Source organism: Pongo abelii, chromosome 17, assembly GCF_028885655.2.
Source record: "Pongo abelii isolate AG06213 chromosome 17, NHGRI_mPonAbe1-v2.0_pri, whole genome shotgun sequence".
NCBI lineage: Eukaryota > Metazoa > Chordata > Mammalia > Primates > Hominidae > Pongo > Pongo abelii.
The window spans coordinates 73398219-73411783 of record NC_072002.2 but is presented as its reverse complement, the minus strand read 5'-3'; the positions used below and the strand labels follow the sequence as shown (position 1 = coordinate 73411783).

At 42.1% G+C, this 13565-nt stretch overlaps 1 protein-coding gene and 1 long non-coding RNA gene across 3 annotated transcripts in view; one reads left to right on the top strand and one right to left on the bottom strand.

Moving 5' to 3' along the window:
* ALPK2 (alpha kinase 2) overlaps positions 1-13565 on the top strand; it is a 130961-nt gene that overhangs the window by 42956 nt on the left and 74440 nt on the right. The gene's annotated exons all lie outside the window — the stretch shown is intronic.
* LOC129051603 (uncharacterized) lies at positions 2106-11738 on the bottom strand. Its single transcript, XR_008515967.1, has 2 exons — positions 11532-11738; positions 2106-2324 (listed from the first exon to the last, which is right to left on the bottom strand). It is a non-coding gene; the product is annotated as an uncharacterized LOC129051603 (long non-coding RNA).

Below are 13565 nucleotides of genomic sequence, written 5' to 3'. Positions count from 1 at the left end.
GGACCCCCCTCAGATACCAAAATCTGAGGATGCTCATGTCTCTGATATAAAATGGCATAGTATTTGCAAATAACTTATATACATCCTCCTGTTCACTTCAAATCATCTCTAATTACTTATAACACCTAATACAATGTAAATGCTATGTGAGTAGTTGTTATACTCTATTGTTGAGAATAACAATTTTAAAAGTCTGTACATCTTCAGTAAAGATGCAATTTTTCCCCAAATCTCTTGGGTCCATGATTAGTTGAATCCACAAATGTGAAACCCATGGATACAGAGGCTGACTGTATACAGATGTACAAGCCCCACCCTGGAGGTCCTTATTTCAATAGATCTAGGGTAGAGCTCAGGCATGCATGCCCTTATGGAAGCTCCAGCTGACCCTGGGTAACCGAGGCACAGCCGTGGTTGAGAGTCTTGGAGTCCACATGGAGCTAAATCCTGGGGGGTTCCAAGTTCCACCTCCCCCGAGTAGGGCTGCAGAGAGCTAAAGGCTATACAGCTTGTGATGTACTTTCTTGGGGATTCTGGAGTCCTTGTCCCTGATTTCCCACAATCTTAGCCAAGGAACACAGCATCAGGTTATTCAATACCACTTTTCAAACAGAAGCAATGGGTATTCTTCACACATAAGGCGTTCCTGTCCTAGTGCCATATATGCATCCCAGAAACACCTCGCATTCTGAAAAATCACACACTTCAAGTGTAAGGGCTTTGGGGGAAAATTAGCATCCCCAAAAGGTCACTTAGGAAACAGACCATTTTGAAACCAGAGACTAACAAAATAAAAAATGTGCCCGGGAACCTCACTTGGACTGCCCAGGGAGGTGGCCCAGGCTGGCAGGAGGCCACCATGGCAGATATTAAAAACACACAATAGAGTTGAGATGCTGGAGCTCTTTCAGACAGAGCCAGCTTGAGGGTGCTGAGACCTCAAAGACAGAAGTGGATCTCTGAGCCAGCAAAGCTGCTGTTAAAGTGGGTCTGGGGGCACCGCTCAACCTGCCCTTAGACACACAGGCTTGGAGTGTGCTTCTTAGGAGAGAGGACCTCTGAGGTCAGGCTACATTTGAAATTCTGTGAAAATACAACTTAATAGGGCCCCTGCTGCCAATGCAAAGGCTGAGTCAAAGGCTTGTTTTACTGCTCAATTTTCTGTAATTTATTCCAGCTATTCTGGTTCCCTTTGCCAAAGAAAAACTGCATATGAACCAATGCAGAGTGTTGGTTATACTGACATCATTCCCTTGTAGACCGATCTCACAGAGCTAACTCATTACAGAAACATGTCCTGGCAAACAGCCTGCACTAAGGATTTGGATGTCTCGTGTTCAGGTGGTTCTACTCTACTTGGAGTCCCCAGGGCAGTGTCTTAAAGTGAGGGCCTGGACTATTTGCATTGGAATCACCTGATGAGGTGCGTGTTTAAAAAAACATAGATCCCTAAGTTTTACCACAGACTTGCTGAACCTGCATTTTTATTAATTTTGAGGCAGAGTCTTGCTCTATCACCCAGGCTGGACTGCGGTGGTGCAATCTCGGCTCACTGCAACCTCCGCCTCCCAGGTTCAAGCGATTCTCTTGCCTCAGCCTTCCGAGTAGCTGGGACCTCAGAGGCCCGCCACCATGCCCGGCTTTTTTTTTTTTTTAAGTAGAGACAGGGTTTCGTCATGTTGGCCACGCTGGTCTCGAACTCCTGACCTCAGGTGATCTGCCTCCTTCGGCCTCCCAAAGTGCTGGGATTATAGGCGTGAGCCACCGTGAAGAAATATGCAGGCCTGAACCTGCATTTTTAATATGCTGTCTGAGGATTCTCTTGGGCATTAAAGTTTGGAAACCATGGGGTCAGTTAGATGGATCTAGAGAGTGAATACTACAACTTTTACAGGCATTTCTGTAAAGACTCACAGGAGTTTGGAAACAACAAGAAATTTAGGCTCCTCAAGTGTAACCTCCTTTGCCCTAAGAGGAAAAACTCGTGATTGGAATTTTCTTCTGCTTTCTAGTTGGCTTGCTATAAACTCAGCTTGTTCTTCACCTGTCCAGGGAACTGAAATAAATACAGATCCTGATTTATTGTAACTAATCCAAAACAGGTGTGCATTTTACAGCTGTGTTTTATTTTGAGGAGTAGTTCAGTGGCAGGAATTTGGGTGGCAGCAGGGGAGGCTAGTGAGAGGAGGGTCACTTGGCAATAAGGTGGGTTTTAGTCTCTGTAACAAATCTACTGCCTGCTGTTGGAGCTGAATGCCAGAGACATGGCCTCTGTTGGTCTTTGTTGGTCTTCTTTGGCTATGATAGAAGATGAACTTGCATCTCTGAAAGGAGATGGAAAAAGCATTGAACTAACCAATCATATATCAAGACAAATGATAAAGCTGTGGTCATAAGATAGTGTGGGAGTTGCTGTAAATAAGTAGATAAACCAAACTGAGGAAAGAGTACAGAATCCAATACTGGAATTTGGTTTATGGATAGAAACAGTCTTTCAACTTGTAGGGAAGAGACAAGTGCTTCAATGCTGACACAATTAGCCACCATATGGAAAAGGTATCAGTACCTTAAAATGGACCCCCAATAAACTGATGTTATTTGATCTCTGAGTTAAAATTTTTAAAAAACTATAAAGTACTGAAAAAATTTTTCAAAATGATTTTCATGATCTTGAGAGATATAAGATCTTCTTGGGAAAATAACAGGCCTGGTGCAGTGGCTCACACCTGTAATCCCAGCACTTTGGGAGGCCGAGGCGGGTGGATCATGAGGTCAGGAGTTCTAGACCAGCCTGGCCAATATGGTGAAATCCCATCTCTACTAAAAATACAAAAATTAGCCGGGCGTGGTGGTGCACGCCTGTAGTCCCAGTTACTCGGGAGGCTGAGGCAGAAGAATTGCTTGAATCCGAGAGGCAGAGGATGCACCACTGCACTCCAGCCTGGGTGAGAGCACGAGACACCATCTCAAAAAAGAAAAGAACAAAAAAGAGAAATATCAATAATTTTGATTACATCAAATTAAAATTTTTCTATAGAACAAAAATACCGCTAAGAAAATTAAAGTGATACACTTTGTATGTAGGACACTGTAATAGACAAAGATTAATTTCCAGGGTATATAAAAATCAAATAGATAAAACATCCCTAACAATTGAATTATTTTTAAAGGGTAAATATATACAAAGTTTATGGAAGAGATAAATGGTCAATAAATATGCAAGAAGATGCTCAACCTTATGAGTAATTAGGAAAATACAAATTTTAAAGATATAACATCTTTCATCAGATAGATAAAAAAATTAAAAGTACAGTACCAAGCTGATATTATAAGGAAACGGGTACATTGCCAGTAAGATTAATTTGGCAAAATCTCTTTAAAAATCTCTTAAAATCTCTTAAAACTGAAAAAGGCATTAGCCATGATGCAGCAGTTTCACTTCCCAATACCGACTCTTGAGAGAAGCTTGCGTGAAGGCCCAAGGAAGCATGTGACGTCATGTGTGCTGTACAATTGTTTCTAAGGAAACATTTCTAAGGAAATGTTCATGGGTAACTGGCTAAATAAAATGTGGCCTGCTCAAATGATGGATGCTTCAAAACAATATAGAATTAGAAAGGTACATTGAAGAATAATACATACAATATGATACAATTTATGCCCCCCAACCATTCCATAGTAGTATATGTTATTTGTATATACATATATAAATACATAAAATTATTTTTTAGATCTGGAAGAATACATTCAAATGATAGGATTAACTCTGGAGAGGGAAGCAAGGAACCTAACATTTGGAGGGGTGATTAATGTTTTTAAATGTTTAAGGAAGTTATTTTTACTGATAATATTGAAAACTTTTTAAAAATTTTTTTTTTAAAAAAGGAAGACATAAACTGAGAGCTAGATTTTAGTTGTGGTTCTGCCATTAACCAACTGTATATCCTTGGGTAATTTCTTTTCCTCTCTTTGGGCCTCTTTCCTCAGTGTAAACTGAAGGGGTCAAACATGAAGATCTGTTAATTTCCAAGGCAGTGAGGTCCTGTGAATCCCTAATTTTACATCAGCTGCCAAAATAAATATCAAACAAAGTGGAAGAGACTGTGGCTTTCAAGGTGAGGAAAGTCTGTCTAAGCAAAAAGGAAAAAAAAAAAAAAGAAATCTGATGATGTAAGAATTTTGCACAAAAACCCCCACCATAAACTGATATTAAAAACAAAAACTTAGAAAAGCACTTGTGATGTACAAAGAAAGTGATATAAGAAAAGATGAATAGCTTAATAAAAAATGAACAGGGCCGGGTGTGGTGGGTCATGCCTGTAATCCCAGCACTTTTGAGGCCGAGGTGGGCAAATCACCTGAGGTCGGGAGCTGGAGACCAGCCTAACCAACATGGAGAAACCCCATCTCTACCAAAAATACAAAATTAGCTGGGTGTGGTGGCGCATGTCTGTAATCCCAGCTATGTGGGAGGCTGAGGCAGGAGAATCGCTTGAACCAGGGAGGCAGAGGTTGCAGCGAGCCGAGATTGCACCATTGCACTCCAGCCTGGGCGACAAGAGCGAAACTCCATCTCCAAAAAAAAAAAAAAAAAAAAAAAGAACAAAGACATCAAATACGCAATTCATGAAATTCATCATAAACTTATCAACTCTATTCCTTTCTCCCTTCTTCCTTTTCTTCCTTTCTCAATTTTCAGAGATTGTTCTTAATGTGATGATACTTCATGCTAATAAGACTGTATGGAAACAGATTTTTCTCTTACACTGCTGGCGAGTGCAAATTAGTACAACCCTTCTGGATGTCAAATTGGTGATATTTACTAATCCTTTAACATGTAAATTTTGGCCCTGTAATTAGCCTAATAAAATTATCAGAAGTATAAATAGAGCCATCGGGACAAGAGTCTTTTCATTGTAGCATGGTTCATAATAATGAAACACTGAGAACAATCTAACAGTGGAGGAATGGTAAAATATATTATGGTACAATATTCCTTGGACTATGCAGGCATTAAAAATTATGCCTTGAAAATATTTAAAGATATTTTTTAAATGCTTGGAAACAATTTACAAAGCAATATATATGTTGTTTCTTCCCTTGAGAAACTTACAGGTTCATGAGAGAAAGATTAATCTCTTTGCCTGTGGTCACACCGTTTGTTTATTGGCAGAACCAAAGCTACAGTCCTGGTCATTTTTCTCAGTTTAATGCCCTTATACCTCACACCAATTCTAGCTTAAATGAGTCAGTCTCAAAGTCACTTCTTTCACTCTTACCTAAGGTAACTGACAATACATGTCATGGTTTTAAAAACAAAATGTCTCTGTTCCCCCTTTCTAGCTGTTTCACAACATGAGTTCCACTCTGTTTTACTGGAAAAATAGTATGCATATTATAATACTACAGCTTTTAAAAATCCTTTAAGAGACGAAAAACCAGCAAGAGAATGTTTTTCTTTGATCACTGAGGGAATAGTGTGATCATGAGCAGATATTGAAAGTTAGATGCTAGATAGGAGCCCCTCAAAAGTCCAAGGGCTCTAAAAATGAGTGTTGTAAAAAAAAATTGAGCCAATAGATATGGATATAATTTCCTTTCTTATATTTCTAGAACCATATATAAGTAAGACTGTATTATATGAGCTGCCAAATTCCCCCAGGGGGAGCATCACTGTGTAATCCTAAGGTGCTATGGGCTAATGTTTGTAACCCCTAAAAATTTATATGTCCAAGTCCTAACCTCCAATGTGATACTATTAGCAGGTGGAGTCTGTGGGAAGTAATCGGGTTTAGATGAGGTCATGAGGCTGGGGCCCCATGACCAGATTAGAACCCTTGTAAGGAGAGATACCAGAGAGCTTGCTTCCGCTCTTCTTTCTGCCATCTGAGGACACAACGAGAAGGCAGCCACCTGTAAGTCAGGAAGAGAACCCTCAACAAGAACTCAATCAGCAGCACCTTGATCTTGGACTTCCCAGCTTCCATAACTAGAAGAAATAAATGTCTCTTATTTAAGCCACTCAACATATGGCCTTTTGTGATAGCAGCCTGAGCTAAGACATAAATTCACCCTCAGAAATTACATCCACAGCTCCAGGTAATTTGGGAGCCATTTGGTACATAAATGTAGTGAACCACTAAAGGGCATCCCTGTAGTCAAAAATAGCTTCCATGTGTACTAATTTATACCAGAGGTTAGCCTATTCACTGGGAGGCTCTAGGTTCTTTTGAATGATGCTGATATTGTGCTTATGGCACGACACCAACTGACACTTCAGTAAGGCATTTTTCTGAAATGGAATTGTTACTTACCAAAAATAAGCAGTAAGTCACAAATTACATCAGTCAGTTCTATAGTTAAAAAGACTGAAAATGAAACCATCTTGGAGGTAAATTTTTAGATCATCATCTCAACTTCTATAGGTCAAAAGTCTGCACTGATGGTAGAGAGAAACAGAAGTGTTGCCATATCCACAAAATCACAACTGTTTATTGAATATTTGTGTGTTCCAAGTACTATATTAATGCCCAACATTTGGCATTTCTGGTAGTCCATGTAACAAAACTGTGAGCTGGCCCACAAGGCTCAAAGAGGTTAATTAACATGCCCAGGGCACCTCTATCTGTAAGTGACGAAACTGGAACTCAAGCTCCATAAGAAAATCATATCAACACAGCACAGACTGAAACAAGTGAAGGTGAGAATGATCACTGAATGCTGACTGAGTGTAGTCAGAATAACTCAGGTGAAAGAACCCCATGGATTGGCCCCAACATCCAGATTGTTGAAAGTACTCAATTACTCCCAAGGCAGGTGCTGATAATGCCCCGCCCCATAGCTACTCAATCCACCTGGGTTCCCTGCAGCTGCAGGTGAAGGCAGCTTCCACCACCTGACAGCTCCCACAGCCTGAGAACTTCATGAGCTGGGAGGTTGCTTGGCTACACCAGAAAGTGGATCTGGAAGTCAGGAAAGTCCTCCACCAATGGGTGTGGGAGTTGGTAGACAGTGTCCCAGACTCTGTAGCTTCCTGTGGAGTGAGTCTAAGGCATTCATTACATGATTCCTTAGAGGATCCCCATGTGATCAGGCCCCTGTTGTCCACAGCAGCCCATATTCATTCATGTCCCACTTCCTGGTGGTTTTTTGCTTCCATCTTATATTCCCCCTTTCTCCCCATGTTTTCTGGGATCATCTCCTGAATAAACTAACTGCATCCACGTTCTTGTCTCAGGGTGTGCTTTTGAGGGGGGAGATCTTTAAGACAATTTCCTAATGCCTACCATTAAGGTTTGATTTCCCGTCCTCCAGGACACTGAGGATATCCCCTTTTTAGATTTGACCTTAAAGGATTCTGGCCCATTCTTGAAGGCCCAGTGTTCCAATGTAGCTTATTTCATCACCCTTTCAATATTTCAGCATCCTCGCATAACCATCCAGCCCTGCCTCACACCCTCCCCAGTAGTCCTAAAGCTCTTTATTTTACTGACTTTAGAGCCTTTGCTGCACATCACACTGGGGTTAGATTGGCAGTATACTTATTTATCTCCCCTGCTGGATTTTATATTCCTTGTGGGTCAGTGCTGAGCTTTCTTGGGCACACACAGTATCTGACAGATCTCCATAAATGTTAAGTTGAACATTGTCCTGTAATCTGATAGGTTTACCCGTTAGAGGGGATTTAAACTCAGCAAGTGTGACAACTTCAGAAGCACTGTAATGCCAAATAATAAAAAAAAATCTGAATCACAGTAATTCACTTGAAGCTATTCAAAGATATAAAAATGGAAAAGTAAATCTCTCACTGGCCATTCTGGGGCATAGGCCTGCTGAGAATTAGACCTGGAAAGTCAGCATCTAACTACCTGAGAACTCAGATTGGGCAAATTCTCCAACTCTGGAAAAACAAAAATACCCTATTTCTTTTCCCTATGGAACGAAGGCGGCAGAGTGTGCCTAAGCAACCCTGCCTCCTGCAGTAGACTGCCCATGCCCATGTAACAGTATGGTATGCAGAATAATTCCCTCCAAAGACATCCACATCCTGATTCTCAGAACCTGTGAATATGTTACTGAAGTGAATTATGGCAAAAGGGACTTTGCAGATGTGATTAAGGTTATCAACCCTGACATGGGGAGATTAGCTTTGACCCAGGTGGTCCCACTTGGTCCCAAGGGTCCTTATAGGTGGAAGAAGGAGACAGGAGCATCGGTCAGAGAAGGATTTGAAGATGCTACCGTGCTGGCTTTGAAGGTCGAGAAAGGACCATGTGCCAAGGGATGCAGGCCATCTCCAGAAGCTGGACAGAGGGGATTCTCTCCCTGTATTAGTTTTCATGCTGCTGATAAAGACATACCCAAGAATGGGAAGAAAAGAGATTTAATGGACATATAGTTCCACATGGCTGAGCAGGCATCACAATCATGGCAGAAGGCAAGGAGGAGCAAGTCATGTCTTACATGGATGGCAGCAGGCAAAGAGAGTGCTTCTGCAGGGAAACTCCTGTTTTCAAAACCATCAGATCTTGTGAGACTCATTCACTATCATGAGAACGGTGCAGGAAAGAACTGCCCCCATAATTCAGTCACCTCTCACTGGGTCCCTCTCATGACATGTGGGAATTGTGGGAGTTACAATTCAAGATGAGATTTGGGTGGGGACACAGCCAAACCATGTCACTCCTCTGTAGCCTCCAGAAGGACATGGCCCTGCTGACACCTTAATTGTAGCCCATTGAGATTCATGTTGGACTTCTGACCTCCCAAACTGTAAAGTAATAAATCTATGTTGTTCTGAGCCACTAAATTTGTGGTAATTTGTTACAGCAGTTATCAGAAACAGACAGAGTAGGTAATTTGAAAATAACATGCTTGAAGGCAAGTCTGGATATCCCTGGTTGGGTTTTTACTTCAGGTGTCAGAGAAGCAGCCCATTCCTCAGGCAGACTTTGCAAATTCCAGTTGTCTTCGGCTTAGAAAATCTGACGTGGAAGAGAAAACAACAAGAAAAATGGCAATCTACCTGGCATGAAGCCAGCTTCGTTGAGAGTATCACACTTGGGGACTAAAGAAGCCTCAGAAGGTAAGGCCTGAGTCAGAGACTCCACAGCCAATCAACTATAGAATCCCTGGGCCCTTTCAGGATTCTTCTTAGGAAGTTTCCAAGTCCACAGAATCACTAGGAGTTCCTGGCCTGAGGACTGTGATGGGGTGGACTCCAGGAGAAAGTCTTCTGAGAAGGCCACACCCTGAATCAGACCCCTGGAAAGTCAAAGCAGCAGAGATGGAGCAAAGGAGGTTGTAGCTGGGGCAGGGATCCTCTGAGCAGCCTTTAGTGCAGGGTTTCTCAACCTCCACACTACAATATTGTGGGCCAGATAATTCTTTGTTCCGGGCAGCTGCCTGTGGGTTGCAGGATGTTTAACAGCATCCCTGGCCAGTAGCAATCTCTTCCCCTCACCCCAACCCCAGTTGTGGCTATCAAAAATGTCTCCAGACATTGCCACATGTCCCATGGGGTGGGGATGGGGGCAAAAATCACCCCACGTTGATTAGCTTTGGCTAGATTCTATGCCATTGCTAATGACAATTGGGAAAGAAAATAGTTATGTTAAAATTAGTGCTGTCCAATAGAAATTTAATGCAAGCCAAATATGTAATTTTTTGTAAGTACAATAACAAATTGTGCAACCAACCATTACCACTATTTAATTTCAGAACACTTCCATTATACCCGAAAGAAACCCATACCTATTAACAGTCACTTCCTCTCCCCCTCTTCCCCCAGCCCCTGGCAAATCCTAATATACTTTCTGTCTTGAATAGATTTGCCTATTCTGGACATTTTGTATAAATGTAATCATACAGTAGATGGCTTTTGAGTGTCTGGCTTCTTTCACTTAGTGTAATGTTTCCAAGGGTCACCCATGTGGGAGCATCTATCAATATTTTACTCCTTTTTATGGCTGAATAATATTCCATTATATGGGCATACCAGGTTTGGTTTTAGTCATGTATCAGTTAATGGACATTTGGGTGGTTTCCACTGTGTGGCCATTACGAGTAATGCTGCTATGAACATTTATGTACGAGATATTTTTGTGGGCATATGTTTTCAATTATCTTGGGTAAGTACCTAAGAGTGGAATTGCTGGGTAACTCTATGTGTAACCTTTTGAGGAATCATCACTCTGGTTTTCAAAGCAGCTATGCCATTTTACATTCCTACCAGCAGTGTATGATGGTAAGACACTTATGTCTTTTACTTTTTTTGGAAGCCAGATTTTTAAAAAGTACAAAGATACAGGTGAAGTGAACTTTAATAGTATATTTTACTAACTCAGTATAACCAAATATTTCAATATGTAAACAATATAAAAATTATTGAGATATTTTACTTTTTTTTGGTATTAAGTCTTCAAACCCTGGTGTATATTTTCCACTCATAGCGTATCTCAATTTGGATGCTAATTATTCTTTGATCTGTATTTAGAGTTCATGAAATTAATTTGGAAGGGTAGACTCACATATCCAAATTGTTCCAAACCTATTAAAATTTTTTCCTAACAATATCACATATATCAGCTTTTAAATTTACATGCACATTAATTAAAATTAAAAATTCAGTTCCTGCTTCAAACTAGGCATATTTCAAGCCTCACTAACCACATGTGGCTCGAGGCTCCCAGGTTGGATTGTCCAGCTCTAAGTGATTTCTATTGTCATTGTGATTTTTTTATATATTTTAGAGACGGAATCTCATTTTGTCATCCAGGCTGCCGTGCAGTGGTGTGATCATAGCTCACTGCAGCCTGGAAGCTCCTGAGCTCAAGGAATCCTCCCACCTCAGCCTCCCCAGTAGCTGGGACTGCATGCACTCAGCTCTATTGTAATTTTTTAAAAGCTATTGTCCTGGGCCTCAATGTTGGTTTTCTTTCCTCTTTTACAGCTGATCCAATGACAAACTATATATATATGTGTATGTGTATGTATATGTATGTGTATATATATATATATATACACACACACACGTATATATGTGTGTATATATAGTGTGTATATATATGCACACACACTATAGTTTATATGTAATTCATATATATATAATTCTTTTTCTCTTTAATAGACTTTATTTTTTAGAGCACTTTTAGGTTCACAGAGAAATTGAGCAGGAAGTATAGAGATTTCCCATATACGTCCTGCCCCCACAAATGCACAACCTCCCCTACTATCTACACCGCATCAGACTGCATTTGTTACAGTTGGTAAACCTACATTGACACATCACCATCACCCAAAGTCCATGATTTACATGAGGGTTCCCTCTCGGTGGTACCCATTCTGTGGGTTTGGACGATGTCTAATGACATGCCTCCCCCACCGTCATGTGTGATTCTGTCCTAGAGGAAGGGCTGCTTCCTGTATGGCAGTGTCCTTAGCCATGGTCTGCTGGTTTAGAACAAGTGGCAAACAGCAGCACTGGTCACCCATGAGCCCCTCCAGCCTCTCAGCCCTCAACCCTCACAGACCTTATTTCCAGTGGCCAGCCCTGCTGGGCAGCCCCCACTGCCAGGGCTTTAGTGTCCCAGTTGGCATCCTGGCAGCCATGCCACTCATTGGATGGTCTCCACTGTGTCTCTTGTATCACTTTAAAAACAACATGCCACCCTGCCTCCAGGCCATCTCTCAGGTTACCGTGGAGCTACAGGACGAAAGAGGACACATTCCATTCATCTGTGAGGTCACAGGTTATTGGGCTTAGGAGATCTTATGTGGAATAGGAAGCTGGGGAGTCGGGGGTAGGTAGCATTTGCTTTCATCATGCAAAGTCTAAGGGCTCATGTCTGCAATGAAGAGACAGCAGCACCATCTCCCCTGGGGCAGGGATGCCACAGCCCAGCCCTCAGGGACTCCAGGTTCATACAGGACAGTGGCCCGGCCCTCAGGGGCTCTAGGTTCATACAGGACAGTGCTTCTCTTCTGGGGAGCTTGTCAAGATTCAGCGAGTCTGGGGAGGAGCCTGAGACCATGCATTTCTAACAGACTCCTAGGGATTTCTACCCTTGGTATAATGAGGGCTTAGGGCTTTCCCCAGAAAGGATTAAATATGCCCCACCCTTCCCTCCCACCTTCCTCCACCAGCTCCACCACCCAGTAGCTAATAACAGCTGACACGTATTGAAGGTAGAAATGCGCGGGGCCTGGGCTAAGCACTTTGCAGCGGTTGGCTCATTTCATTATCTCAACAGCCCTGTGAGATAAAGCCTGTCAGCCAGGCTCTACGTCAGGAAGCGACGAAGCCTTGCTTTGAATGCAGTCTGCCTGACTCCAGGCTCTGTCTCTATCGATGAGGTTAAATAGCTTCCCTAATTCCATTTTAGGTCTGAGTTCCTTAGCTCTCCTCAAAACTAAAATAACTGTCGATAACAGTGGTGGCCTCTGGTGAAGGTGACTGAGTAACTGGGTGGAGGGACACAATTTTTACTACATACCCGTTCACTGCATACCTCATGAATTGTGTGTGTGGTCTAGTCCAATAAATTAATGAATAGCTTTAAAAGATAGTTTTTAAGGCTGGGCGTGGTGGCTCAAACCTGTAATCCCAGCACTTGGGAGGCCAAGGTGGGTGGATCACTTGAGGTTAGGAGTTTGAGACCAGCCTGGCTAACATGGTGAAACCTCGTCTCTACCAAAAATACAAAAATTAGCCAGGCGTGGTGGCGGGTGTCTGTAATCCCAGCTACTTGGGAGGCTGAGGCAGGAGAATCGCTTGAACCGGGGAGGCAGAGGTTGCAGTGAGACAAGATTGTGCCACTGCACTCCAGCCTGGGTGACAGAGCGAGACTCTGTCTCAAAAAAAGTTTTTAAAAGGCCCAGGGCCTTCACATGTAGAACCATGTACAAGTAGCAGAGCCTGTTCTCAGGGTGGGGGAATGAGACAGTGTTTACTATGTTGAGCCACCAGCGTCTCCACTGAAATGGCTGGGGTTCTTTGGGCCTCATCCATGCCCCTCCCATTCTCCAGGAGTGTGCAAGGCAAAGCTGGCCTGCAACATCCCACCAGATGATAAAGGGTACACTTAGCACCTGGTTGGCAAGGACATTTCCAGAGTAGGTAGACTTTATAACAACAATTTGATAAATAGTAATATTGGTTAATAATGGTGCTATTCAAAGTCAGACACGAGAATTCTTTCCCTTCAGACAGCTTGGAACAAGTCTGAATTGTTCAGTGCTTACCTTTGCTGTTTTGTGGTATTATACATTGACAAAGAAGAGAAAATCAGGATAATAACCAAGAAATGATTAGACTTATCCATTGTGGGTACCTAGATATGATTCGAATCTCAGTGTTATCTCACTAACCTAAGCTAGTTACTATACTCCTGAAAATGTGAATTTTAACATATTTTAAAGAAGTGCAGGTTAATTACTTCCAAATCCGCATATGGAGTGAATCTAATTGTTAAGAAGAGGCTCTGGCTTAACCAGTTGTTACTTGAACAACTCGAACTTGCAGTTTTGTGTGTTCCCACCCTCTTGAAGTGTTGTGTTAAGATTGT